We start from the raw sequence: 27,455 nt of genomic DNA, 5'->3' as shown, positions 1-27,455 counted from the left end.
AATGAATGTGTTGAACATACATGCTTGTGCACATATAAATCTACTAATCATTCAGCAATTTATAATGCAAACTAGTTTAAACATTCATTGCCGATACTAAAAAAGTTTGTGCATTCTTCTTAGCCTTTGTTTGGACAAATGGTTTATATATCCAGTAGAGATACGAAATACTTATTTGGCGATCAAATAATTATTTAGTAGATGCCTTGTATGGTCTAGCTGAGATTCCTGCCGGGGGGGGCGGGGTTTGCCAACTCAAATAAAATATTTGGGGCACCCAGGTAAGCCCCATCTTGCAAAATTTTGAAGACATCTGAAGGCAGCCCTGTTTAAGTAAGTTTTTAATGTTTAGATGTTATTTTATTGTGTTTTTAATATTCTGTTGGGAACCACCTTGAGGGGCTGGGGAAACCCAGCCACATGGGCATGGTATAAATTATTACTGTTATTGTTATTATTAATCAATCTCATGACATGGCACGCGCACACACCATTTGAATTCCAATGCCCATCAACTTGGGGGGTGGCCCCCTCAAAATATTTTATTGGGGGGTAGCGAAGGGACTTCAGCCCCTAGTACTTGGGCCTCTATGATTCCTTCAGTGCAAGGAGTTGAGCTAGATGACCCTCGAGGGCATAGCTGTCAACTTTCCCCTTTTCTTGCGAGGAATCCTATTCGGAATAAGGGAATTTCCCTTTAATAAAATGGAAACGTTGACAGCTATGCTGGGGGGGGGGGGGAGTCCCTTCCAGCTCTACATTTCTGTGAACAATGGGGTACACACAGGTCCCGCTTCCTATCGCCCATTACATAACTTAAACAGTAGGGAGGGACAGATAACAATTCTGTCAGGCGTTTGCTGGCCGTCGCCCTCCCAGGTTTGGGGGCATGGCAGCGGCGGCGCGTGTCTGTGCTGCGAGAGGCAGCGCGCCCTGTCAGACGGCGTGGAAGTAATCTCGCCGCCTGAGGAGGGCACAGCAGCGCGCGCGCAGCGTCTGGGAAGGAGGCAGCTGGGTGGGGTGAGGGCACCTTCCACGCGCTCATCCTTTTTCTCCCGCCTCCTCGTCTCTCAGGCAGGGGCGGGCGCGCGCCGGGCTCGTTCTGGTCGGAAATAGGGAGGCGAGAGAGGCTCTGGAGCGCGCGCGAGCTCGCCTTGCCTTGCCTGAGTGAGCTCTCCTCTCCAAGCTCGCTGGACCTGAGGGAGGAGAGAGCGAGCCCCCTGAGGAGAAAGAGACGCGCGCTATCTCTCTCTCTCTCCGGCTCCCCGCCTACGACTAACTGTGAGTCCTGAGCTTCATATATATGGAGCGGCGATATATATATATTATGGGGTCTTGAGGTGGGGTGTCTTAGCAGCGGGGCGCTCGGTAGCAACAGGGCGGCTGCCTTCGCGCGGGAGGGGCGGTGGGTGCGGGGTGGCTGCCTGTCACCCACCAGCGCGGGCCCCCGCGCCCAGCCAGCCCTGCCCAGCCCTGGCGCTGAGGCGACGCCGAGCTCGTCTTCCGCCGCAGCTCCCCATGGCAACTGGCCGCCGCTGTTTGCGGGGATAGCCTGGCTGGGAGCCACCCTCCTGCGCCCTGGGTAGCCGGGCAGAGGAGAGAGAGAGAGAGAGAGAGAGAGGAGAGGGACGAGCCCCGCTCCTGGCAAACAACCCATCAAAGAACCCCCTCGCCCTTGTCTTCGCCAGAAAGCGGAGGGAGCAGGGGAATTATATAACGGCCGTGGTCCGCAATGGGGTCACCCAGGGAAACGCGAGCAGGCGGGGAGGGGGGGGGTGTCCCCGTGGGCCAGCCGGGCCGAAGAAGTCGCCATGTGTAGAGGGATGTGCCATAAGCTGACGCCCAGCCAGGCATCCTGGTGGCTCCAACTCCTCCGCTTTCCAGGAAGCGCGCGAGGGCTGAGGGGACTCCCGGGAGCCCCTTGGGCATCGAACCTCCAAGACTCTCTCCCTCGAGGCCGTGTCTAGTAGGTGGGGGGGGGTGTGGAGAGGCGGGATTCCCCTCCCCCCCCCGGCCCAGCGTTTCTTTGATGTGCGATGGCAGAGGTGGCTCTTTCTCTCGCCGTGTGGGTGTGCCTCCGCCGTGCATCTCCACGGCGGGGGACAGCCAGGCTCATTGTAGCAGCAGCAGCAGCAGCCCACCCTGTTTGCAGGTCACGACTCCTCTGGCGGCCACGATGGGTGTCTGGTAGGAGTTGTGGGGCTGGGTTTGCTTGCTGGGGCTGGGTAGGGGAGAGACCTTTGTGTGCTACAGGTGTGGGCCCACCCCTCCTCGGAAAGCGCCTGTCACCATAGGAGCCAACTTCTAGGGGCCCCATGACATATTTGAGGTGCCCGCCCGCCCGCCCGCCCCCCACCAAAGTTGATGGGCAATGCCATCCCAATGTTGTGCGTGCACCACGTCTTGCGATCGATTGTGTGGGGCGGGGCTTACCTTACCACCACCTTCTTCAAATTGGAGCCCCTGGCTGTCACCATCCCTCCATCCAGAGTTTGGAGCGGCGATCGTTTGCTGGTAGCCTGGACTGGGGAGGGTCTCCTGCCCCCAGCTCCTCTGCCCTGGGGCTGGGAAGGTCGGGCTGCTTGGGAAGGAGTGGCGGAGGCCAAGAGGCGAGCCCCTCCTGCCCTCCTGCCGTGCTTTCTTTCGCGGCGTGTAGCTCAGCCTCTCCCACCCAGGCGGAGGTTGACAACAGTCGCCATTTCAGGCCCGCTGAAGGGGGCAACAGGCTGCCTGCTTTGCCGAGCTCTGCCTCTCTCTCTCTCTCTCTCTCTCAGCCAGCCAGCCAGCCAGCCAGCCACCCCCCAGTGGCCGCCAGATTTGGGCCAGGCTCCTTGCAGCCTGTGCAACTGTCTGCGTGGGGGAAAGGAGCTGTCTATGCTGAAGCAAGCCAACGCAGCTGAGGATTAGGGTTTTAAGAGGCCCGCTCGTCTTTCCTTCCTCCTCCATCTGTGCCACGCAGATTTGATGAGTCTCGGTTTGGAGAAGGGGCGCTTTGGGGAGAAAAGCTCTTTCACAACCAAGGGGTAAATGATCCACTTTGCGAAGCAGGGTTTACTTCGCTCCAAAAGAACGCATTGCCATATACAGAAATGACTAGCCAGGTGGTAGCCTGAGCGGAGTGTATATCAACTGTGTTTTTCCAGAAAATGCAATCTCATAAATGGGTCATTCAATTATTATTACTTCATCTCGCGTTCATGATCTGTCTCCTCTGCATTTCGCTCTTGAATATGTGGACATGGGTGCATGTGTATGATATCTAATGGAATGTAACGGAATAGCTATATGTTTTAATAACAGGGAAAGAAGCAAACTAAGGTGCAAAAGAATGTCAGCATTCTTGTATATGAGGGTTGTTTACAAAGCCAACTGGGATTAAATCAAGTGGTGTGTAAACAACTGGACTTGATATGTGAAACAGGAATATCCATAGGGGGTGCTGAGGTGACTTACTGTGCTACTTTCCCCATCTTTGACACTCATTAGAAAATGTCCATGAATGCAAGCAATGCAGTGAATCTCCTGGCTACAAGTGTCAATTAACTTGGTTTTCGTCTGCTAATTTTCGGGGGAGCTGTGCAAAGTTTTGGTTCAGTGTAGAAAAAGCATGTCAACCTGAGCTCAGATTCCTGTGGCTTAGTTAACAATACACTGCTGTTTTTATATTGATTATACAGTGAAACAACTGTTTTCTTTGCTATGTTCATTCTAGGAATAACACAAATGCTTCAAGTGCAGGCTATCACCAGTAAAAGATTGAGTATGTTGTCAATTATAGCCAGGACCTAAAAGAGAGAGAGAGAAAGAGCAATTGGTTCACAGCACCCAAGGGGTGGTTTGAACTTGTTGGTCTTGGACAGTAGACTCCCATCCTGCAGGATAAGTAGTTCTTAAAGCTGGAGGGAGCTTCAGTTTTAAGTTTGTGGAATGACACAGGTCAGGTACTCAAAAGGTGGAGGGGGTGTATAAAAATTCCGTCAGGTGCACCTAAAGTAGTAGTTTGGATTGCCAACCCGTATGTGAAGCCTACATCTACGGACGTAGTAACTGAGTTTGGCTTGTTATTCAGTTTGGTTTCCTTCAACTACAGTATTGTGTATTTGTTTGCCACTTTGTGATTAAACATAGTCTAATCTGCATCCTCCACATGCTCTGAAATGATACCTTTTATCAAGATGTCTGTACGCATTCTGAGGTCAGGGGTCTGTTTCTAAGAAACTTCAGAGACTGAAACTTGCAATCCTATATGCACACACTTACCTGAAAGTAAGACCCATTGAATTTGAATAGATATGTACTAAAACTTCACTGTGAAAGAAACATGTTATACTTTCATCTTTTTGTGAGCATTTTACACATAACAGAAATAAGTGGCATGTTACTTAATATTAGTAAGGTGAGTAAAATCACACCCGTCACTTTTTATTTCATATCTTTAAAGGGGCATAGGTTAAAGGGGCATAGATTTGAATAATGTTTTAAATGCTATTGGTATGATACAAGTGAGAGCTGCAACAAAATGTTGCAGTATAGAGTACACCTGCTCACTACTCCAGTCAATTATGTCCTCCACAATATTCCTGTTCTCCTTACATCCAGATATGTGTGGTTTCTCCAACAGGCAGGCAACATTCCCTAGCCACAGCACTGCTCAGACTTCAATGCACTTCTGCAAACTTTGGATGTTTCCCTGTTTCTGCTGATATCTTTCTCTTCTGTGTGGATGGTGCTGTTTTAGTTGTTTAGGCAGTGGCACCAGCTTTGAACATTAGAAAGAGAGAGACTATGCCCCCCCCCAATATCTATTTTCCCAAAACTTGCTAGGAAATTAATTTGTAGCTGTGATTGCTATATGCAACCCAAATGAGTGATTTATCTGTGTTCATGGTGTTAGTACCTATAGATTGCTATCGATGCAAGCTATTTTACAGAGCAATTCATTCATCATTGTTGAAATAGTCCCTTTTAAAGCACACTATACAAATTGCAAAACGCCAGTTAAAAAAACATCCTGGGTGGAATTCAACATGGCACTTTTCCAGTTGTTCTGTCTGCACAAGCATTTCGGCTTGCCAAAATGGTATGATCCTCCATCTTCTCCCCCTGCATGCTGGTTCTCCCACGCACCCACCCCCGGCCAATTTCAGGGGGGGGGGAGAGGAGAGAAGGGAAGCCCCATTGCACAAGTGGAAGTCCTCATGCACAGCTTCTGCTGACGGTGCTGTTAGATGCATGTATAATTTCTGACCTATGACATAACACTAATTTCTGTAACAGGTACTAATTATCATAATCGGACAACTGAACCATATAAATCAACTGCTGGTTGATGTAAAATATCTAGGACCAAAACCATATTTGTTGCTGGTTAGCTTGCTGCCATCAGGGCCTGTGTGCAGAGTGAGATGTCACTCAACAAGTAGTGTGATCAAGTACAAAGATGGACTTACTGTTAAGCAGTATGAAGCAGCCTCTTCAGGCAGTCGATTCCAGAGGGGCTCCATCTTCCCTTCCAAGTGTCATTTTTTAAAGAAATGAGTGGGGAGAGATGTCATGTGTGACAGCCTGCTCCACATATGACAGTATCTGAGGATGGCACTGCAGGAGGGATGCAATCATGCAACAAAACTTGATCCACAGCCTTACCTGTACAGCGGCTTCTTTGAACCTGTTCCTTCTGTATGCTGAAAGGATTTCACAGTTACTTTAGTTTTTTTGGGGGGGGCACATCCCTTTTGGCTCCAGAATCTAAGTGAAATGGAAGCTGTTTCACATCTGAGAGCTTGTTATGCAACACTGGAGCACATACGGAACTTTGGCTCCAGCCACTGATTGTGAGGAAGCTAAAACTCTTGTATTGTATTATTATTTATAAATGGATAAAACGTTCCCAATGCAAATTATGCTTAAATCGGTGCAGGTGTTACCAGTGCAATGAACTCTATTGCATGGTCATGTATATGAATTCTTAATAATCAACTAGGTAGCCTTTATTTTTCTAACCATACATGTAACAGGAGGAAGGGAACTGATATGGTATAAACATTTAGCTTTCTTGTTGGTATACAAAATTTAAACCACAACTCAATAGATGTGATTTCATTTTATTTAGCCCATGAAGCTTTAATCTGAGACTGAGTATAAATTTTAGGATCACCAATTATATATATATTTTTAAAAAAGACTGGTTAGGACTATTAAGCAGTTCAATTAAATATTCAGCAGAGCAAATCAATAGTAAATAAATCCATACTGAATATCCACTGATGGGCCATTTCTGTAATTGCTCCAAATCACTCTGTGAATTACCATATTATAGTCCTCATATTTTTGTTTTGTCAACCTGCCAGATATCTGTTTGGAGGGAGTGCAAGGAGGCTTTTAAGAGACATTAGGAAGGATGGCAGTAGGTTTTACTTTAGTTTTATTCTGCTCTGCGAATACAATTAAAAAACCCCCAGCTGAAATCCATACAGAAAAGTGTGTTTTTCAGCAGTGTAAGCTGTGGGAATAATGTAGGAGGTCATATGTACTATGCATTGAATTATTTGCTTTTCCCTTCTTGAGTGGGCAGGCAGTATTCAAAAAATTCAGCACATGTAATATAAATAACTCTAATTTAAATTTTGTCAAGTATACTATCTAAAGTCACTTTGTTTATATGTTTAGAAAATGCGGATAAATACAAATTCACTTCATCAATTACCCTTCAATACATTATTTTGCAAGATTAACATGATGTCCCACGAGCTTCATAATACTCTTATATGTTGATCAGTAGGCGTAGTTTCAGGCTAGCTGTACTGCTTTCTTCAGAGGCACTGAAGACTGGCTGAGCTTTTCAGTTATTTACCTCAATAGAAAACTGAAAGGGGAAAAAGTGAACAAAGGAGGTCTGTTTTGCCTGTCCCACTTGCTGGGCTGTTGTCTTTGCCCTTTTCAGTGAAGGAGGGGGTAGAGCTGGGTCAGAGTTGAAGAACACTGAAAAAGAATTCAAGTCTCATGTCTAAATGTGAATGATAGCTTAGTTTGAGTGCAGAGTGCATTTATTGAATTGAAATTTTCGTATCTGCTGGAGCTTTACGTGACAGATGGTGATGAACCAACACATAGGAGGATAGATAGAAATGTGTTCAGCCTCTGATTAAGATGTGCAATAAAAATCTAGTTATTTGACAAGGTTATAAAAAATATTGTAGGTAGTGAGACATTCAAATGTGATTTAAGGCCAAGGCCTTGGATCCATCACACAATCAAATTTACTTGTCTTGCTAAATTGTTTCGCCTACACTCTTCTTATCTTCTTCTGCCTTTCCCATGTGATTGTGCGTTGAGTACAGAGACCTATTAATCTTGATAATCAATGAATTAATAATGGGGAGCTTATTTTGCATTTTTTTGTTTGATGTTTGACTTGGATGACTTGACACCTAAGAACACATGAGATGGAAATATGGTGCTTTTCTGTTCATAGTTTAAAGCAGTAAACACAATGATTACTTAAAAAAAACCCTATTCATCAAGAAAATATAAATCCTCGAATTGTACACTTTTCTGTCAACACTCGAACATTTTTTTGTGGTTGTTTTTGATGCACAAGGCATGTTTTGGTCAAAACATTTTGGATGTGACAAGAGAATCTCAGTACAGGATTGGGTAGCTTTTCAAATGACCCCAGAAGTGAATTAGCAATTTAAATTGTCAATTTAACAAGCTATAATTAAGTTGGGACAACTTGTAGCTCTTCTAAGGGGCTTAGAACCCATGCAGGAGGGCTATAAATTTGAAGCCTGAGGGTTTTTTCTTAGCTCTCATTATGTGATGTTTCAGCTGGAAAATCCTGGCACTCCCGCTGGTATATGTGCTAGGAGGATAAGAGCTGATATCTTTAAATATTTATTTATTTAATTAATTAAAATGTCCTAGAGATAGCTTGTGAAGGATCTGTATAAATAGCCTGCAGAATTCACCTTGCTATATGTATTCCACCCCTTCATTAACTTTCTGTTCTAGATGTTTTATACCTAGCGGTGAGCCTAAAACTGCTGTGGGCACATGAATATCCTTTGTGCCAAAAAATGTCAACCCAGAAGTTTACATCCTCTTATGGGGTCCCACTCATTTACACACTCACCCTATCTGTCTGTCTGATGGTAATGGGATGGACGTTACAGAGCGCTGGAGATACAAAATATAAATATATTTACCTGATTAATGGATGTTAAATGAAATGAATGAAATAAAAATTATTTCCCCCAGTACTTTCATGTTGTTTGCCAGAACACTGGAGACAAGGGGTAGATTTACAGAGAATTTAGATAAAGTGTTGTTTAAATAACTACATAAATGAAAGGGCAATATTTTATTTTATTTTATGCAAGGCAAACATTCAGAAAAATTGGGTGAAATATATACTTTGGTCAACTCACCCCTCCACAGTCTCCTCCTTGCTGTGGCTACATCTTTTCATATGCTAAAAAAATGTTACTGTAGACCTCTGTTAAATAAAGCTTACTTCTTAGTTAAATTTTGAACCCCCACTTAATGTATAATATCAGTCTTCAGTTCAGTTTTAAAACCTATAGTGTATGTTTGGAAGCATGCACATTGAGGAAGGCATGGATATACTGTACTGAGTTGGATCTCTGCATTCTTAGAGGGGCTCAAACTCTACATTCTGTGTCTGATCCACACTTGTCCTCAGAGCACTCAGTTAAACTACGGAGTTCACCACCACAAAATGTAGCAATGACCACCCACCTGGACAACTTTAAAAGAGAATTCCAAGATAAATTATTGGAAGATAAGGCTGTCATGGTGGCTACTTGTCATGATACGTATAAGCTACTGCAAGGATTAGAGGCCCTGAACACCTTCAGCAGCATCATAGAATCATAGAGTTGAAAGGGACCATGAGAATCCAACCCCCTGCAATGCTCTTTCTTCTGCTGGTGTTCCCATGGCTTGCTTGTGATCTTTCTATAGTGGACTAGATAGGCCAGCAGGGGTGGCCAGCAGGGTTGCCTTATGTTCTTATGGACCCAATCTCCTATGATTCTTCTATGAAGGAGATTTGATGTTTGAAGTGCTGCCAAGAGCTACGTAAACACCATGGTTGGTATCCAGCATTCCCCTTCCACGTGCAGAACAGAACTTTCCCCTCTTCTGTTTTCCCCTGCAGCCTCCTGTGCACCCTCAAAATCATCTCCAGGGGGTTGGGAGAATCTCTAGAAGAATCTTGGGGTGTCAAGTGAGAGGAGAGAAAGGGGAAGTCCCCTTGTGTAAACAGAGTTCCGTTCACAGAACACTGGACACAACTCTCTCTTCCTGCTGCTGTTTTCCATTCTTCTGTGGCTCTGTTTGCCGCTGCATGGATGTCCTATTGCGCCCTGCATGCCACCCCAGTTCCCCATGATGTTAGCTATGGAGACCATTTGTTAGAGCCTTATTTCTAGAAGCGCTTTGATCTCTGTACAATTTATTCCAGTGTTGTTGCAATCTGTTGAGCTGCCTTTGATTTTTGAGGGGGGAAATCCATAAAACGTAGCTCAGCAGTAAACTTTGTCATACTGAAAATGCTGCTACTAGCCAAGCATAGCATATGCTGCTTTACCATAAAATTTAGAAGCAACAAAATGACTAATCCCCAAACAGGATAGTGCATGGATAGTGTCAGCTGATGCTACTTTGTGTTTGCAAAGATACCACTGTGTGCACAGATGCTACAGTGAAAGCATTCCTTCTACGAGCCACTATTCAGCACCTCCACAATTTTGCACCCCTGAATTATAAAGGCTTGCATATGGAGAGCCCTAGTAGTTAGATTTGTGTACACTTGGAAATGTGCTTGCTTGGTATACATGAAGTATTTTGTTATAAAGTAAATGACAGGGACAGAGCAGAACTCTATAGCTAGAATACTGGCCACATGCAGGCTCAACTCAGAACTTAGTCACCCTGAATATTTGTCTAAAGGTAAAGGTAAAGGACCCCTGACAGTTAAGTCCAGTCGCAGATGACTCTGGGGTTGTGGTGCTCATCTCGCTTTACAGGCCGAGGGAGCCAGAGTTTGTCCGCAGATAGTTTTTCCGGGTCATGTGGCCAGCATGACTAAGCTGCTTCTGATGAAACCAGAGCAGAGCACAGAAACACCATTTACCTACTTGCACTTGTGCTTTTGAACTGCTAGGTTGGCAGGAGCTGGGACCGAGCTCACCCCATTGCTGGGATTCAAACCACTGACCTTCTGATTGGCAAGCCCAAGAGGCTCAGTGGTTTAGACCACAGCGCCACCTTGAATATTTGTTTACCCCTCTTCAAATCAAAGTAAGGCTGAAATCCTAATTGCATTTATTAGGGAGGAAGTTCCTTTGAACATAACTGGGATTCCAGGTAAATGTGAAAAGTATTGCACTGTAACTTGGTTTTACTTGCATTTTCATAGAATCTGCTGTGCCATTTAACAAAAGTAATGATAGAAGGTGAATCCTGATCAGGATGCTGGGGAAGGTGCTGTTTCCATTTGCTGCATAAAAATAGCACAGGGTAAAGGTTAACTGTCCCCTTTACATTCTGCAGTCCTGTCTGAATCGGGGCTCTCATGTCTGCTTAAGAGTGGTAGATCTTAAACATTCTATTTTAAAAATGGTATTAACACAATGTATAGTTTGGGCCGGCTTTCCCAACAGTTTCAGCATAGCAACTGTAGACCAGCTATTAAATCACCATGTTGCCAACAACTTCTAGAGCTCCATATCTAGGCCAGGTCTGTACCATCCCCCCCCCCCCCCCCGCCCAATGGGTGACAACTTCTAGAGCATATCTATAGTATAATGCTGAATGGGGATGTGTGCAAAGACAGTGCTTGAAAGAAACCAACTACTTTTGCTCCTAAAACAAATCATAATCTCTAACAAGCCTTACACTCAAAGGAAGAGGATGAAATGGACTGGAATTTGTGGCTGTGTTACTGCAACCTTTTATTTCACAGCTCACTTAATTCTGATACTCTCTCGTCCTATTAGAGAATTAAGTAAAAGAAATGACCTTTCCACATTTCTACAAAGCAAGTGTAGCGTGTCTAAGTGGATCTTTCTGAGTTTTCTGCCTAAGTAGGACAAAAATGAAGTTTCATTCATCAAAAGGTTAAGAACCTAAAGTGCTACAACTGACAAACTGGACACTGACAAACTGGAACGTGTCCAGAGGAGGGCAACCAAAATGGTCAAAGGCCTGGAAACGATGCCTTATGAGGAACGGCTAAGGGAGCTGGGCATGTTTAGCCTGGAGAAGAGGAGGTTAAGGGGTGATATGATAGCCATGTTCAAATATATAAAAGAATGTCACATAGAGGAGGGAGAAAGGTTGTTTTCTGCTGCTCCAGAGAAGCGGACACGGAGCAATGGATCCAAACTACAAGAAAGAAGATTCCACCTAAACATTAGGAAGAACTTCCTGACAGTAAGAGCTGTTCGACAGTGGAATTTGCTGCCAAGGAGTGTGGTGGAGTCTCCTTCTTTGGAGGTCTTTAAGCAGAGGCTTGACAACCATATGTCAGGAGTGCTCTGATGGTGTTTCCTGCTTGGCAGGGGGTTGGACTCGATGGCCCTTGTGGTCTCTTCCAACTCTATGATTCTATGATTCTATGATTCTACATCAAGAAGCAAGGGGGAAATTATTTGAATTGCACAAAATATTATAGCTGTATGAGTTTGTTTGGGTAATTATTATCATTTCCGTGGAAGATAGATTGGCTAGCATAAAACAATACTGTGCTATAAACAAGTAGGATTAACAGTTTCAGATCCAGGACTCACATTGCTGAATCAATCTGAAACAGTGGCATACAATTTAAATTTTTTCCTCCTGTGTATACCTCCTATCCCTGCCATTTTTCTTCGGTATGTCATCTCCTGTACTTAGCTACATTGCAAGCAATCTCTACTTCCAAAGGAACCCTGGGAATTGTAGTTATGTGTGTATGGGTTGGGGGAAATGGGGATCTATAACAAAACTTTCTAGGCAGGTGTACCTAGGGTTTGGCAAAACTGGCCCCAACCAGAGGCACGGGCCTAAGGCATGTGTGCAAAAAATCCTCTATAAGACTTTGGAGTGATTGACATATAGGTGTGTGGCAACATGTCACTGCTGTCACAATGATCTCAGAAGTGGGAGAAGCTTCTTGTCCTTCTTGCACCGCAGCACAAAGGCATTCAGTTTGTTTCACCCTTCCTTTGGACCCTCACTCTGAACGCTTTGAGTACTTGGGTAACATAGGTAAAGGTAAAGGGACCCCTGACCATTAGGTCCAGTCGTGACCGACTCTGGGGTTGCAGCGCTCATCTCGCTTTATTGGCCGAGGGAGCCGGCATACAGCTTCTGAGTCATATGACCAGCATGACTAAGCCGCTTCTGGCGAACCAGAGCAGCGCACGGAAACGCCGTTTACCTTCCCGCTGGAGCGATACCTATTTATCTACTTGCACTTTGACGTGCTTTCAAACTGCTAGGTTGGCAGGAGCAGGGACCGAGCAACGGGAGCTCACCCCGTCGTGGGGATTTGAACCGCCAACCTTCTGATCGGCAAGTCCTAGGCTCAGTGATTTAACCCACAGTGCCACCCGCGTCCACTTGGGTAACATAAAATGTAGCAATTTCTAATTGGCTCTTGTGGTAAAGTGTTGTTGTTTTTTCTGGAAGGGGCACAGGGGACCCTTGGTATGCCTCTTTTTCTAGGATTTGCCCTTAACAACAGAATCTTATGAATTCTTAGAGGAGCTATTACAGTTAGTATGGAAGTAGTAGCCTTGTAGTGTAGAGATACAGCTTCTCTTTCTTTCCTTGCCCTCAACTTTCTTTCTTTCCTTCTTCTTTTTTCAAAAAAGCAAGTGTTGTGACACTGAACTTGGGTTACTGAGCTCCTTGGGGTCCTGAATCTCTATTTAAAGGCTTTAAACAGTCAGTAAGCTGCAGAATTAAAGTTTTGTTTCTAGTTGCGCCTTGGACCAAAACCCATGGCATACCAACCACAGCTTATTCTTTTATTAACACCAACAGGGCAGGGACAGACTGTGTGAGACTTCCTGAATCAACTGGTGTACAGGTAGCTCACTGTTTTCACTTAAGCAATTGCAGCTTTGCCTGGGTCGTGGTGGGAAAATAGATAAATAAATGGAGAGGGGGTGGGGAACGATGACCCACCATTCACTATTCCCCACTCCCCATTTATTTATTTCCCACCCACCAACCTGTGCATCCAGTGGACTTTCCTTGCTCACTGGGCTGTGGGAAGCAAGGAAGCTCTCAGAGCCCTTGCGCCTCTTTCCCACCTCACTGAGCTTTGAGAAGGTGGCATTAGGGCTCTGGAACCATCCTTAGAGTCAGACAGCCAGTGTGGTGTAGTGGTTAAGAGCGGTAGTCTCGTAATCTGGGGAACCGGGTTCGCTTCCCGGCTCTTCTACATGCAGCTGCTGGGTGACCTTAGGGTAGTCACACTTCTCTGAAGTCTCTCAGCCCCACTCACCTCACAGAGTGTTTGTTGCGGGGGAGGAAGGGAAAGGAGAATGTTAGCCACTTTGAGACTCCTTCGGGTAGTGATAAAGCGGGATATCAAATCCAAACTCTTCTTATTCTTCCTCATGCCACCTTCCCAGAGTGCAGTAAGCAGCCCTCCAGTGTGTGTGTGTGTGTGTGTGTAAGTTCCAGGGGTTCCTAGCTTTATACAATTTCACATTTACATGTGGACCCCTGGAAATGAACCTTCGTGTAAGCTGCAAGTTACCTGTATTTACTATTTATTTACTTTTAATTTCCCATCTTGCCTAATTTTCTGATGAGACACAAGGAGACTAAGAAATCAATAATGGAACAAGATAAGACAGACAACATCCCCCAAATTAAACCCAATCTGAGGTCATTATCAGAGTGAGGCTGGGATTTGCATTACAAGATGCATAACTTGGAAAGGCAGCGATCTTCATTGAAATAGTAGATAATAGGATTTGAGGAAAACCTATTTTGTTTTTATGGTGTAATAACTGCTGTCATAAATTTTAAACTAGTTACCTTAGGAGCTATCTAAAGAGAAAACATTAAATGTTCAGAAATATCCACTGATAATAAGGTGGAAAAACCAAGGGTTCCCTCCCCCTCCTTCCATGGCAACAATTCTGCATGGCTGCTCTAAAGGGTTCCCAAAACAATATTGCAGCAGTCCAAGTGCATGCTCCATGCAGCAGAACACTCAGAGAAAATGACTTCAAATAAATAAGTGAATGTTAGTTTTGGATGAAAGTACATAGTAAATGTCACGAGTAATTAAGCTTCAGAAAATGTCTGCAAAGTCTCAGATAGTTCCAGTACTTTGAGTTCTTGACCTTTTTAATTAATGAAATTTCTGAAAGTACACTGCTGGCACAGAAGGCTTGTTTTATGTGACTCTGCTTTGTTGGTTGTGCCTTATTTTATGAATGCTTAAAACTGTGCTGTTTCCTGAAATTCATTCATTCCCTCTGGTGTATCACTGCACTTTTCAGATATAGTTTCCAGTTGGTCACAGCTGACCACAAAGCTTATATTTTATTCCTAACTTCACCCTTCTCTCCCCAAACAATTTCTGGTGCAGCTAAAATATATTCAGCTTCAAGTGACATGATTGGATAAATGTGGTGTTATGGTACCTGTTAAATGTAATAACAATGCTGAACTTAAAACTAGCATTTTTATTATATTTTACAACTAAGGTAACATTAAAAATAAACTAATCATATATTTCATTTCATTTACATGGTACTAAACTGTTAACTGGGTTAGAAATGAGGGCTGGATGTTGCTGCTATTTCCAGGAACAGTGTGTATATTTGCAAGAATATAATTTTCTGCACCCGGTATTCTCATAAACTAATGAAAGGAAAAGGCACTATATGGGAGGTAATGTATTTGGTCACTGGCCTGTGCTTGATTGTCAGTAATAGAACATGTTACACATCAGAAGGGGAGGGAAAGCTAAGCAAAGAAATCTATAATTTCTGCTGGTTTTAATTAAGGGAATCAATACCATTATATTTGCCCTTCTCTCAAGTGCTAATAAATGCCTTTCTCTTAACAGTTTCAAATTAAAATTAATTATAAATAGTCTGATACATCTAAATGGATTAAAAATAAAGATTTCTAATGCAGAAGGCAAGTTGGTATAGATGACACTTACATGCTTCTCTAAGTTGGAGCCTAATTTTAAATTCAGTTGAAATTAATGAGATTTATGTAGATACCTTTATGTTTATTTTACTATGTCTAATGCTGATTTACAACCTGATATATCTTTAAGATATCCCTGGGTGTGTCACTATTATGCCTGCTTTTTAGGTAAGTTACTGAAACTAACAAATATGACTTCCGGTTGAAGATCATGTAATAAGTCCTTGTCTAGTTAGGTATCTACTGTGTTTTTATCAGTCAACAGATTGATATCCTATGTACAGGAGCAAATTGTACTGACCTGTGAGTTCTTCAGCCTTAGCTGTTGGTTACCAGCATGTATGTTGTTAGGATAGAAACTAGATCAGCAGAGTGATTTTTTAAAATTTTGTTTAATAGTGCTGCTTCACATAATTACTTTGTGATTGGGGTGCCTGTTTATTATGGTGATGTTTAGTCTGCAGGGCAGAAACCTAATGATATTCTTCCTCTACCACATGTGTGACTAATTCTCAATTTCAGGGCATAATCTGGCTCCCTAAGCAGTTTTGTTCTGGACACAGAGACAAAAAAATAAAAATAAAGTGAAAATAGCACTGTGATCGGCAGTGAAATTTAAATATTTCAACCTAGCCCAGCAGCCTGATTGGGTGCAATTTTCTCCCTCCCCAGTAATCAGATCAATCATTTGATGAGATGGGAGATGGCAGTAAACCCACCACTTCAGCTGATTTATATAGATCATCTGAGGGTGTTTCTGTGCCCTATAAATGTGTGTGGTAAGTGTGTGTGGCGGGCAACACCTAATTTTCGTCACATTTACTGCTGTGGCCTCTGGAATGTTGGCCAAGGCTCTGGGGCCAAGAATGTTGATCTCACCTGCTCTAGAAGGTTGGAAGGGTGATCCCAAAACATGTAGGGCATAGTTGTGAATGATGTTGAATCTTTGTAGGGGTAGGATATAGAAATACAGGCATCGCCCTACACAACGAAACATCAAACATTAAAAAAGTCATAATAGAGGGCTACTGCCAGATGTCTTCAGAAAGTTGTGTAGTTTTTTATCTGTTTGACATCTGATAGGAGGGTGTTCCACAGGGTGGGTGCCACTACCAAGAAGGCCTTCTGCCTAGTTCCTTGTATAGCACTGTGATCGGCAGTGAAATTTAAATATTTCAACCTAGCCCAGCAGCCTGATTGGGTGCAATTTTCTCCCTCCCCAGTAATCAGCAGCAATACAAGATAGAATGGGGGCAGCCGGTGAAATGGGATTTGGAGAAAGCAGGTGGATGGGTACCATAACTTTGGGAAGAGTCCTTGTTCAGCTAGGCATTCATAGGGTCATCTAGGTCCTCTGGCAGTTGCTGGAGTTTTCAGAATGGAAGGGGTGGGCCAGAACTGCTACCAAGCAAGGGATGTCTCACAACTCAAGCTGACCTATTCTTATTTTGGAAGTGTGCAGGGCTGGGTACCCTTTGATTGCCCTGCACAGCATCCTGTGGAAGTTATGGGCTTCCTTAGCTCCAAAGAAATTGACAAAGCTGTAGTCCCATTCATATGAACTCATAGTAAAGTGAGTGCTGTTTTCCTTCCCTGCTCACCACAATCCTTGAGCAGCACTGGGACTATGCTACATGGATGTGGCTCCCATGCCACTGTTTGAATGGAGAAAATGTGACATCCATTTGATAAAATAAGCCAGGATTGTATTCAAGCTGCAGCAGGTCAAATCACAGTTATGGCGCAAAATCTATCATTAGGCTTAGGTTATCTGACCCATTGTATAGGGAATATTGACTCTCTCTTTTCATTCCTAAATTTTCAAAGCTTGATAACTTATGATAATAGTTTTCTTTTAATTAATCAGCAGAGAATTCTAGGTTTTACAATGAGCATGGCTTTGATCTAGGAGTTCACTTCTTGCAACTTTATTTATGCCAGGAACCAATTGCATTATTTTGGAAATATCAGTGAAGAAGTGTTACACTTCCTAACTAAGGCTGAAAAATTGATGAAAGCAAAGGTAAGCTAGAAGGAAGTAATTTTTTATTTAAATTATTTCTACCTTGCTTTCTAATTTCAAAGAAGTTTGCAAGGGGACATTAAAAATGGAATACATACAATTAAAAACAAGAACATAAATTCATTATGAACAGCAAAAGCATGAATAAAAGCATAAAGCAGCCAGGCAGTGAAACCTCAGAATCAAAAATAAAATTAACATAACATTCAGTTAACAGCTCAGGTAAATGAAATAGTTTACTTGGCCAATGGTCTCATGACATCATTGTGAAGGCATCTTTGGGTTTGGGGCTGGTTAGTGCTGATTGGGAAACTGCCTGGGGTCCAGCAATGCAGATATCTCTCAGGGGATATTTTCAAACTGATGAACCTTGACAGAATGCCCTCTCTTTGATCATGATCTGTCTAACTTCTGATGGTGAGAGCTTGTTACATTCTTGGGTTGGGAGCAATGTAAGAGTTTAACCAACAAAACTAGTACTTCAAATTTAAAGTGTAAGGTTGTAGACAAGTCCTAATGTAGTTCTAGCTTGCCCAACAATTATTGTGGATTTGTTTATCTCATCAAAGCTAGAGCTGCCATACGTCCGGATTTTCTGCGATTTCAAAGGTGGAATTGGCATCCAGGGGGAATTTGTCCTGGATCTTCAGCGAGTCAATTGAAAAATCATGTTTCGGGGTGTCCTGGTTTTTACTTTTTGAAATATGGCAACCCTATCAAAGCAGAACTTCTTAATCTCCTTAATATCTCTATAGTGTCAGTACAATAGATTATTACGTCAAAGAGCAGGGGTAGCCAATGTTATGTCTTCCATATGTTGTTGGACTCCAGGTCCCATCAGTCCTAGCCAGCATGGTCAAATCTCAGGGGTAATTGGAGCTGTAGTCCAGCAACATATGGAGGGCTCTGTATTAGCTGCCCCTACCTTAAATGTTTCTAGGAGTTGATAATTAAGTTGAGGTTCACCAGTATTCAGCCAATCAGTATTTATTGGTCAAACCATTATGGCAGGGGTAGCCCTCCCTGCCCCCTGATGCTATTGGACTCTAACTCTTATCATTGTGACAATTTGCCATGAGGTGTGTGTAGGCTGATGATAAAAGTTGTTTTAGTAAACAATATTATAAATTTGTTCTAACCCAGAAAGGTGAAAACTCTCTCTTTTTTAAAATCACCACTTGACTTTGGGTTTTGCCTGACAGGCCTTATATCCCTTTATTCAAATAATGAGGAGCAATATTGTTATTGTCAACTGGAAATGCCAAGTGCATGTTTGGCTGAAATGACTTTTATTCCCCATACAATTTATTTTTCAGTGCAAAAACAGAGTCCTTTCCTTTTTTTTAATGGGTAGGAAATGTCACAAATTATTCTAGAGCATAAACTAACGAATTGCGTATTCCAATGGAAAAAGAATCCTGTCACATCCATCCAACAAACAATTTCACTCTAAATATAATAGAAATGGTTAGTGTATCTCTAGAAGCAAGCAGGCCACATTATAATTATACACTGAAATTGCTTTCCAGAGGCAGATGTCAGTTTAGTATATTAATCCTGTTATTTTGTGCATGTTGACAAATCAGTAGCATATGAATGAACCTTGCTTTCTTACATTTTAGGTCAATGACTCTAAAGGCAGAACTCTCCAAAATTTTTCCACATTGTTATCATTATAGGATATATTTTTTGGATTTGGGTTAATATTTAGGTTTCAGTAATCTTCATATTTAGTTGATTTTTATACGCTATAAGTAGAATGAATATTTAGACTAGTTATTATTATGAAAAGGAGGACTATATTTGTTTTAGTTAGTTCATTCAGTTTTCAAATGAAAGCAGCTGGGGGGTTTCATTTCTAAAAATAAGAATAGTGTTAGGAGTTTAGGTGCCAGAATTTGTGGGTGCAACACACCAATACTTCCTGGATTTAGTAAGTGTTAGAATTTAATCAATGCTTGGAGAGTTACACTGGAAGTTAGACTCCTAATAGATGAACTCAGCTTCCCTTGTTGAGGACATAGGTCATTAGCAGAGACAGGGAGATGGGCCATCAGCAAGCCAGAGACTTTCTGCCAGCCAACAGATGGGTGAAGCCCCCCGTCCCCGTCCCCGGAGCTCTGAGACAAGCAATGCCAGAGTTTTTGTGAGGAGGAAGTTATATGAATTGAGGTGGCTGTGGTGTGACTGAGGGGGAAGGTGCCAGTCTGTGAAAAGCAGCAGGCTGGAGTGTGGGGTTCAGAGCACAATGTGGGCTGATGGTTTGAATCGCAGGCCACAGCAATAGGAGAAACAGGACCTGCTTGGAGTGTAATGCTCCATTAAGTGTATATGTGCAAGTAAACCATATATCATAAAGACACCCCAGTGCCTCATTTCCAAAGGAAACGCAAACCCTGAGTAAGTGCCTGGACCCTTGGAATCTTGCACTGCTGTGGAAATTGGGGAGGCGTGTAACAATAGTTTGCTGTACAAAACAGAACTAATTTTCACACTGTCCGTTAAAGAATGAGAGAAAAATGATGCTATCAATATTCTTTATAAAATACAGTTATTAATGGATAAGAATATATTAGTTAGTAAAAGCGATTTATACTGTGGTAGGACATGCAAAGTAATATTTTTTTTAAAAAAAGCAGAGCAACTGATGAGAAGTTGCAGGTGATAAATGAGTGAATATCTGCAGCTTAGGCGCCAGGCAAAAACTTTCCTCTAGGCCTCTGGCCTTTAACTAACTAAAGCTATCTTTTAGAAGTGGATGGGATATTTTCAGTGCCTCTCTCTGGTTTTAACATATCCATGTGGGGTTGTTTGTTTGTTTGGTTTTAAGTCGCTTTGGTTTGCCTTGGGCAAGATAAAGCGACTAACAAATTTAATAAATGATAATAATAAAGATATTATAAGAGATGTTCTAAAGTTTCTGGAGTTTCAGAGTAGCATCACTCTTGTGTTGGCTTAGAGCAATGTTGCCTTTTGTTGCTTGGTTTATTTAGGCTACATGGGACTATACGATGTTCACAGGAAGTGCTACACTCTGCAGCAGAGACACTCCAGGTTGCTTTAAACCAGGCCCAAAATCTTTCCTTTTTTTTTCTGTGAAGGACCACGACCACAGGAAAAGTCAGCTGGGTGTGAGGATCAGTGGTGGGAAGAACTATCTGTCTCTCTCTACCACCCTATCTCTTTGTCTTGCTCTCTCATCTTCTGTTCTCACTCCCATTCCTCTCTCTTTGAGCTCCTGAGCAAGGCAGCAGCTTAGCGTCATATGTTATCCTCTGCAGGAAGGAGGAGGAGGAGAGTCCCATACTTCTGGACTGAGTACTAGGATCAGGGCTCTTCTTCTTTCCATTTGGTGTACATAGTGGCGTGGTAAACTGGAGATAGACCCTTTAAGAGGCACAGCAGGAACCACGGAGCCTGGGATACAGTACATCAGCACCATCCATGAGGGAATTCTCTCCTGTTGGTCACTTCCTTCCATCTCTTGCTGACCTGTTCATCTTCCTTTTTCTGTGATAGTACTATTTCACTCTGTTCCACCTTTTGCCTCAACAACCCAGTATGGACCAATGGAATAAAGGAATTAACCCTTCAAGGCTCCACTCAGCATGTTGTTGTTTTTATAGATGTATGTCAGACTCTTTAGGAATTAGCATCTTTTTTAGTAATTCTATAACAACAATAAATCACCTTCATATATTTTCCCATTGTAACTGCAATCTCTCTCTGAAGAGTTCTGCAAGAGCTTTTATTGATGCCTGCTTGTGAAAGCTTTTTTTCCCTTAGTGTTTAACATTTGTGCAGCCTGTTTGGTTTGTATAGACTCATCAGCCACCTCTATGTATGTGTAGGCTTGCATTTTGCTTGCATTTAAAATGTTTGATCTTTGTATAACATCAAATCATTTTTGAATGAAGCAATGTTTTAAACAATTTTTGTTGTGGTTATTCCCTCTTTGGTTTCATTCTGCTAGCTCTTCTTTCTGGTGTTCAGACTCTATTAACTTGCATATTGAAGACAGAAGTGCCTGGTGTGCTCTGGTCTATGGGGTCACGAAGAGTCGGACACGACTAAACGACTAAACAACAACAACTTGCATATTCTGTGCTTTGAAAATGAGATAAAGGTTTCAGTTTATCTCCAAGGTACTGCCAACTTATCTTCAGATGGGATGCCCATTGCCAACTGCGCTGATGACTCTGAGTGCAGTTGGTTTAAATTAGTTGGACGTGGACCTGAAAGAAGCTAGGTTCCATCGAGGGCCGTCACCAAGTCCCACCTTTTGGTTGGCCATGATTGACCCATTTAAATTCAGATTGTGGAAAGCCCTGACAGTCCCCTGCAGCCAGCTGAGGTTGATGACACTGTTGGCTGGTCACAGGGAAAGGAATTTTTCGCCCCTGGCTCACCTGTGGCATGGGCGGAGGATGTCTGCTGAGAAGGCAGCAGATCCAGCCTCCAAGGAATGTGCTCCAGCCATCGCTACCACTGTGGCAGCAGTCAGTGATGCATTCCTTGGAGACTGGTTTTGCTGCCCCTGTGGATCCTGCCACCCAAGGCAGTCACCTCACCTTGCTTCATGCGTCCTGCAGATACTTCTTGGGGTATTAGCTCAGTGCCACCTAGAAGAGCTAAACAAGATACAATTAAGCTTACACACTGGTGGTAAAGAGATTTTTCCACAACTGTATAGCAAATAATCTGATATTTGTCGTCTTTTGCTGGTATTGAGAGCTGCAATACTTCCTAATATTAAAGCAGTGTATATTTTGTTGTTGTGGCTCGCAGACATGTTCTGCTTGAATGTGGGTGCAAAAATGAAAGAAACAGTATGCAAACCATTGTCGTTCACATATTTCTCTTATTATTCTTAAAAGGCTTTTACCGTGTAGACATAGCCTGCCTATTTACTTAACTCAACACACAGTTTGTGATTTGAAATGACTAATAAGGCAATTCATTAAATAAAAAGAGCACACTTAATGATTTCTGTCAGCTGGATATTACATAAATTGTATCAAGAAAGCAGAGGCAAGGACAGATTTATGGTAAGCAGAAAACAATTATTGTGCAAAGTTGGCATTCATTTTTCATTAATATGGAACACATTTTGTCATTTAAAGGCAAATAATATGTATTAGCCAATGTGTTTTATTCAGAAATATTGCATCAGTAAGATTTTAATATAGACACTTTCCCCAGAAATTCACAATTAATTTATTTTCATTTATGAATCACTTCCTAGAAATCTTCTCAAAGAAATTTAGCAATAAAAACATATAAAAAACAATTTCATGTATGAAAAGTATTCCTATGACAATACAAATATAGACTCGGATAAAAAACAATCCCTCTTAAAAGGCTTGTTAAAAAATGAAAGCTGCTCAAAAAACAATGCTTGTCTGACATACTATGGGAGGGCGTTCCAAAGGGTAGATAATGCCATACTACCTAGGCAAGTATGAATAAATATTTCAAAAGTAAATTTAGATAATCAAGATGGTATGCTCATATAACACTGATCCTGGCCCAACTGCACTGCCTGCCAATTAGTTTTTGGGCCCAATTCAAAGCGCTGGTTTTGACCCATAAAGCCTTAAATGGCTCAGGACCGCAATACCTCAAGGACTACCCCTCCTCAAATGAACCAACCTAGACCCTGCGATCTTCATCTGAGGTCCTTCTTCAATACCCTCCTCCACAAGAGGTCCAGAGGGTGGCAACTTGAGAACAGGCCTTTTCTGTGGTGGCTCCCCATTTGGAGAATACTCTCTCCAGGGATATCTCGCCTGGCACTTTCATGATATATGAGTGCTAAACAAATCCAGTGAACATGCCCATAGTGGTCACTTTCCTTTGTCTTGTCCTTCAGAATCTGCCGTGGCTGCCTCTGTGGCACCACATTCATCACCTTCTAAAAACCAGATACCAGTAAACACCCCATGAACAGGGAAACAATAGTGCTAACTTCTCTGGTAGCTCTCTAATTGCCCTCTGGCTTTCCAAAGGACACATAAATAACTACAGCTTTAGCCTCACTTCCATCGGAAAAGGGAAGAAGAAGAAGAAGAGGAAGAAGAGGAAGAAGAAGAAGAAGAAGAAGAAGAAGAAGAAGAAGAAGAAGAAGAGTAGTTTGGATTTGATATCCCACTTTATCACTACCCTAAGGAGTCTCAAAGCAGCTGCAATCTCCTTTTCCTTCCTCTCCCACAACAAACACTCTGTGAGGTGAGTGAGGCTGAGAGACTTCAGAGAATAAATTTAGAACATATATGGAAATAGAGACAAGGGGTACATCAAAATGTTAATCAGAAATATATATGTATCAAAAAAAAAAAAATCACAGTAGGCATGAGATAACGCTTACTACGTTACAAATGTCATTTTGGAATAGATACAGCAGATAGACAACTAAGATAACATTATCCGAAATCGAGATAAAGGGAAGTCGATCAATGTTGTTGTAAAATTAATGTTAAGTTGTGTTGTTTAGGTAGTATGTATTGTATGTCTTTTTTCTTTTTTATGTTTGTTTTATTTACTTTTGTCTTTTGTATGTTTGTGAAATATACTTATGCAAAACTTAATAAAAATTAAAAAAAAAAAAGAGAGACTTCAGAGAAGTGTGGCTAGCCCAAGGTCACCCAGCAGTTGCATGTGGAGGAGCGGGGAAGCGAACCCAGTTCACCAGATTATGAGTCCACCACTCTTAACCACTACACCACACTGGCTGGGCTGGGAGAATAGAACAATTATAAATAAAACTTCATTAAGGGAGTTTGGAATGTGCTTCCATGGATGTTTTCTGGCTTCCTAGGAAAAAACATTAGATTGGTATTAAGAAAGGCAGTGTTTTTATAGTTGGGTCTAGACCACTGAGAGCCTGGGCTGCTCTGCCGCCTTCACCAGGGTGGGGCAAGGATTTCCACGGAACCCGGCGTCTGCATGCGGGAGCCTGGTTGCAATACCTCAGAATTTTGCACCCAGGGCCATGCCCCCCAATGGACGGTCTCATTACAATTTGATGTCCACGTGTTACTCTGCTCCAGCATATCTTCAGAAACGATGCCTCTTGGATGTTCAGACTTGTCACTTGTAAGCAAATACATTAAGAGAAGCAGGGCTGTGCAGCCAAGCCTGTTCCCTCTGGCACATAATCCGTACACAGTTTAGTTCCGTCCATGAATGTGAGGCCAAAAGTCTACAACATCCTATACTCATATTGCAGGGATGGCGAGTGTCCATCCAACAGGCCAAACTTGATTTATAGAAAACTTTTACTGAGGGCTGGGCTTTCTGCTAGACTTTGATTTGTTTGCTGTGTTTAGTAGGGAATTATATCTCCTAGTGGCTTGTAAAGAAGTAGGATGCATTTTGTGATATAGCGTGTTCTCCTTCATGGAGAGCACGTGTTGCGGTGGGGACCGCCAGGACACTACAAAGTTGGGGGGTGGGCTGATTGATTGTTGGCCACTGATGCGATTGGGGCTTCCCTTGTTGTTGGGAAGAAGTTAATGTTGCCATTTATTGATTGACAGCCAGAAATAGTAAAACTCCTTGCACGAGGCTAGGACTTCCTCTTTTCGCCCGTGCATTGGATTGCCCGTCCCTCCCTCCCTAGAATAGGGTTGTTCGCTTTGACCTTGCTATGCCTGTCATGGGGTCGCCTGCTTTGGAGCGGGGGCCTGGTAGGAATTTTGTCCATCTGGCTGATTGGCCGGGGCCATTTGGTTTTTGCCTACTGAGTAGCAAATCATCACAACTTGTAAGGTTCGTGGTTAGGCATTGGTTTATGGTTTGGTTGGTTGAGGGGCATGGATTGGCTGTGCCTGCCCCTCTAATGCTGCTGCTGCAAGGGATTCCGTTAAAGGAATTGGGGGCTAACTATTGCTTGTCCACTCTGTCAAGGGGGCTTGGGCCATAGCAATGAGCTCCCGGTTGCATTTGGGATGAGGGCAGGTTCCCTGCTCCATTGTTACCCCCAAGTGTATTCCCCTATTCTGACTTTCGCATCGTGTGGAATGTCAGTCTGTCCCCCATGGTGGGGGCAGATAGTCACAACCAATGCCTATGCAACCACTCACAAATTTGTATTTTAATAAAGTTGTGGCCAAAATTATGCCAAAAATCTTAGACAAAAAATTCTGTGTGTTGTGTGAGTTATTGGGGTGGACCTGGGGACCTCGACACGCAATCACATTTGGTGAAAGCATATTCATTAGAAACTTCTTCTGGTTTACTCTCAGGCTACATGAGAAAGGCATTATGGAAACCTGACAAACCTCATTGTCCGTGTACTCTCAGTCTGAAGTATTGACTCGGCTTGAAGCAGGTTCTAGAAATGGTCCGCCACCTTCTTCAGTGTATGGTGAATGCTTGACCTTATTTTAGGAGATTAGTCTTTCTGGCAGTAAATCACAGAAACCTTGCAAGTGAAATTTATTTTCCCCCATACTACGAGAGCAGATGGTGTGCTGAACATACAATCAGAAATGTAATGATTAACATTTTCTCTGCTAAAATATACTTTCAGGTTTGAAATGTATAACTGGCAGTATTTCAAGTGGTTTGAATAACAGTTTGAACAAATGTGCTATCTCTTGCTATCATACGGCCCATACTCATTTTTTTTATTATAATTCTTATAACAATGTGATGAAATAGCTTTTAAATGCAGATCAAATCTACCCATAGAGTCAAAAGTCTGGAATCAGCAGTTTTTATTCTGTATGAGGAAAATCTGGGACAATGATGACAACAGACTTCTATTCAGATAATAGCAGCCTGTTAATTACCATCTGTAAGGATGTACAGTGTTCGTACATTATATTCTACTGTTGATTTGATATTTATTCAGTTGTGCTGGACTGGATGCATTGTGGAACAGCGTAATTAGCTTTTAGAACTCAGTTGATTTTAAAATGTATTATTTATGTCAGAATTGGAACACCACCTGGCAATGTTTTTCTGACTTGTTTATGGAATTTATCTAAATAATGCAATATGAATTAAGAAATATCTTTAAAATGGTGCAGTACATGTGCATTGACCCTCTGAGCTTCGTTTGCAAGGCAGCAGTAAAAGCTTATCTCCAATCATAAAAGGTAAAGGTACCCCTGCCCGTTCGGGCCAGTCTTGCCAGACTCTAGGGTTGTGCGCTCATCTCACTCTATAGGCCGGGAGCTGGCGCTGTCCGAAGACACTTCCGGGTCACGTGGCCAGCGTGACAAGCTGCATCTGGCAAGCCAGCGCAGCACACGGAACGCCGTTTACCTTTCTGCTGGTAAGCGGTCCCTATTTATCTACTTGCACCCGGGGGTGCTTTCGAACTGCTAGGTTGGCAGGCGCTGGGACCGAGCGACGGGAGCGCACCCCGCTGCGGGGATTCGAACCGCCGACCATGCGATCGGCAAGTCCTAGGCGCTGAGGTTTTACCCACAGTAAAACCTCCCAGTAAAACCTCCCAGCATCCCAGTAAAAGTGTAAGCAGTAAGCCACAGCGCCACCCGCGTCCCAGTAAAAGTGTAAGCAGTAAGCGTAAGCAGTAAAAAGCTTATCTCCGATCATAGTTGCAGCTAAAAATACCCAAAATGTGTGAATATGACTAAAACATTTTTTTATAAGTGATTTTGTATGTTGTAAATGTAGTGTAGGAAAATGCCATGGGGCTGAATCCAGTCCTTGTCCCCCTGGCACGGAGGGGTTGGAGATTACTTTTGTTGATATTTGCGGATCCTTCAGATGTAGAACTGGGGTTTGCAGAGGAGATGGAATTGGCCAACGTAATGTCCGTGGCTTGAAATCCTGCTCCACATCAGCCAGCCAAATTGGCCAATGGCTGACGAGCTCGGATGGGGGCTGTGCCTGAGGGAACAATCAGGCTTCCCTCAGATCCACTCCTGGGGGATTTAAAACTGAGGTCCAGCTCCGAGGGCCTTCTGGCGGTTCCCTCACTGTGAGAAGTGAGGCTACAGGGAACCAGGCAGAGGGCCTTCTTGGTAGTGGCGCCCACCCTGTGGAATGCCCTCCCATCAGATATCAAGGAAATAAACAACTATCTGACTTTTAGAAGACATCTGAAGGCAGCCCTGTTTTTAATGTTTCATGTTTCATGTTTTATTGTATTTTTAATATTTTGTTGGAAGCCGCCCAGAGTGGCTGGGGAAACCCAGCCAGATGGGTGGGTATAAATAAATTATTATTATTATTTTATTATAAAACAGCTCCCCAGATTTTG

The 27,455-nt window shown here is 43.0% G+C and overlaps 1 protein-coding gene across 2 annotated transcripts in view; it reads left to right on the top strand.

Annotated features, from left to right (window-relative positions):
* Window positions 1-1,098: 1,098 nt before the first annotated feature.
* NRCAM (neuronal cell adhesion molecule) overlaps window positions 1,099-27,455 on the top strand; it is a 141,334-nt gene continuing 114,977 nt past the window's right edge. Inside the window, exon 1 of one of the 2 annotated variants that reach the window (XM_081877812.1) lies at window positions 1,099-1,281. The gene's annotated coding sequence lies outside the window, so the exon portion shown is untranslated. Of the gene's footprint in view, window positions 1,282-2,036; window positions 2,188-27,455 lie in introns of those variants that run through there. The other variant, XM_081877820.1, reaches the window with a different exon arrangement.

The sequence above is a fragment of the Podarcis erhardii genome, assembly GCF_964252035.2.
Source record: "Podarcis erhardii genome assembly, chromosome: 10".
Classification (NCBI taxonomy): Eukaryota; Metazoa; Chordata; class Lepidosauria; order Squamata; family Lacertidae; genus Podarcis; species Podarcis erhardii.
Note: the sequence above shows the minus strand (reverse complement) of the source record. Positions and strands in the feature narration are given on the sequence as shown.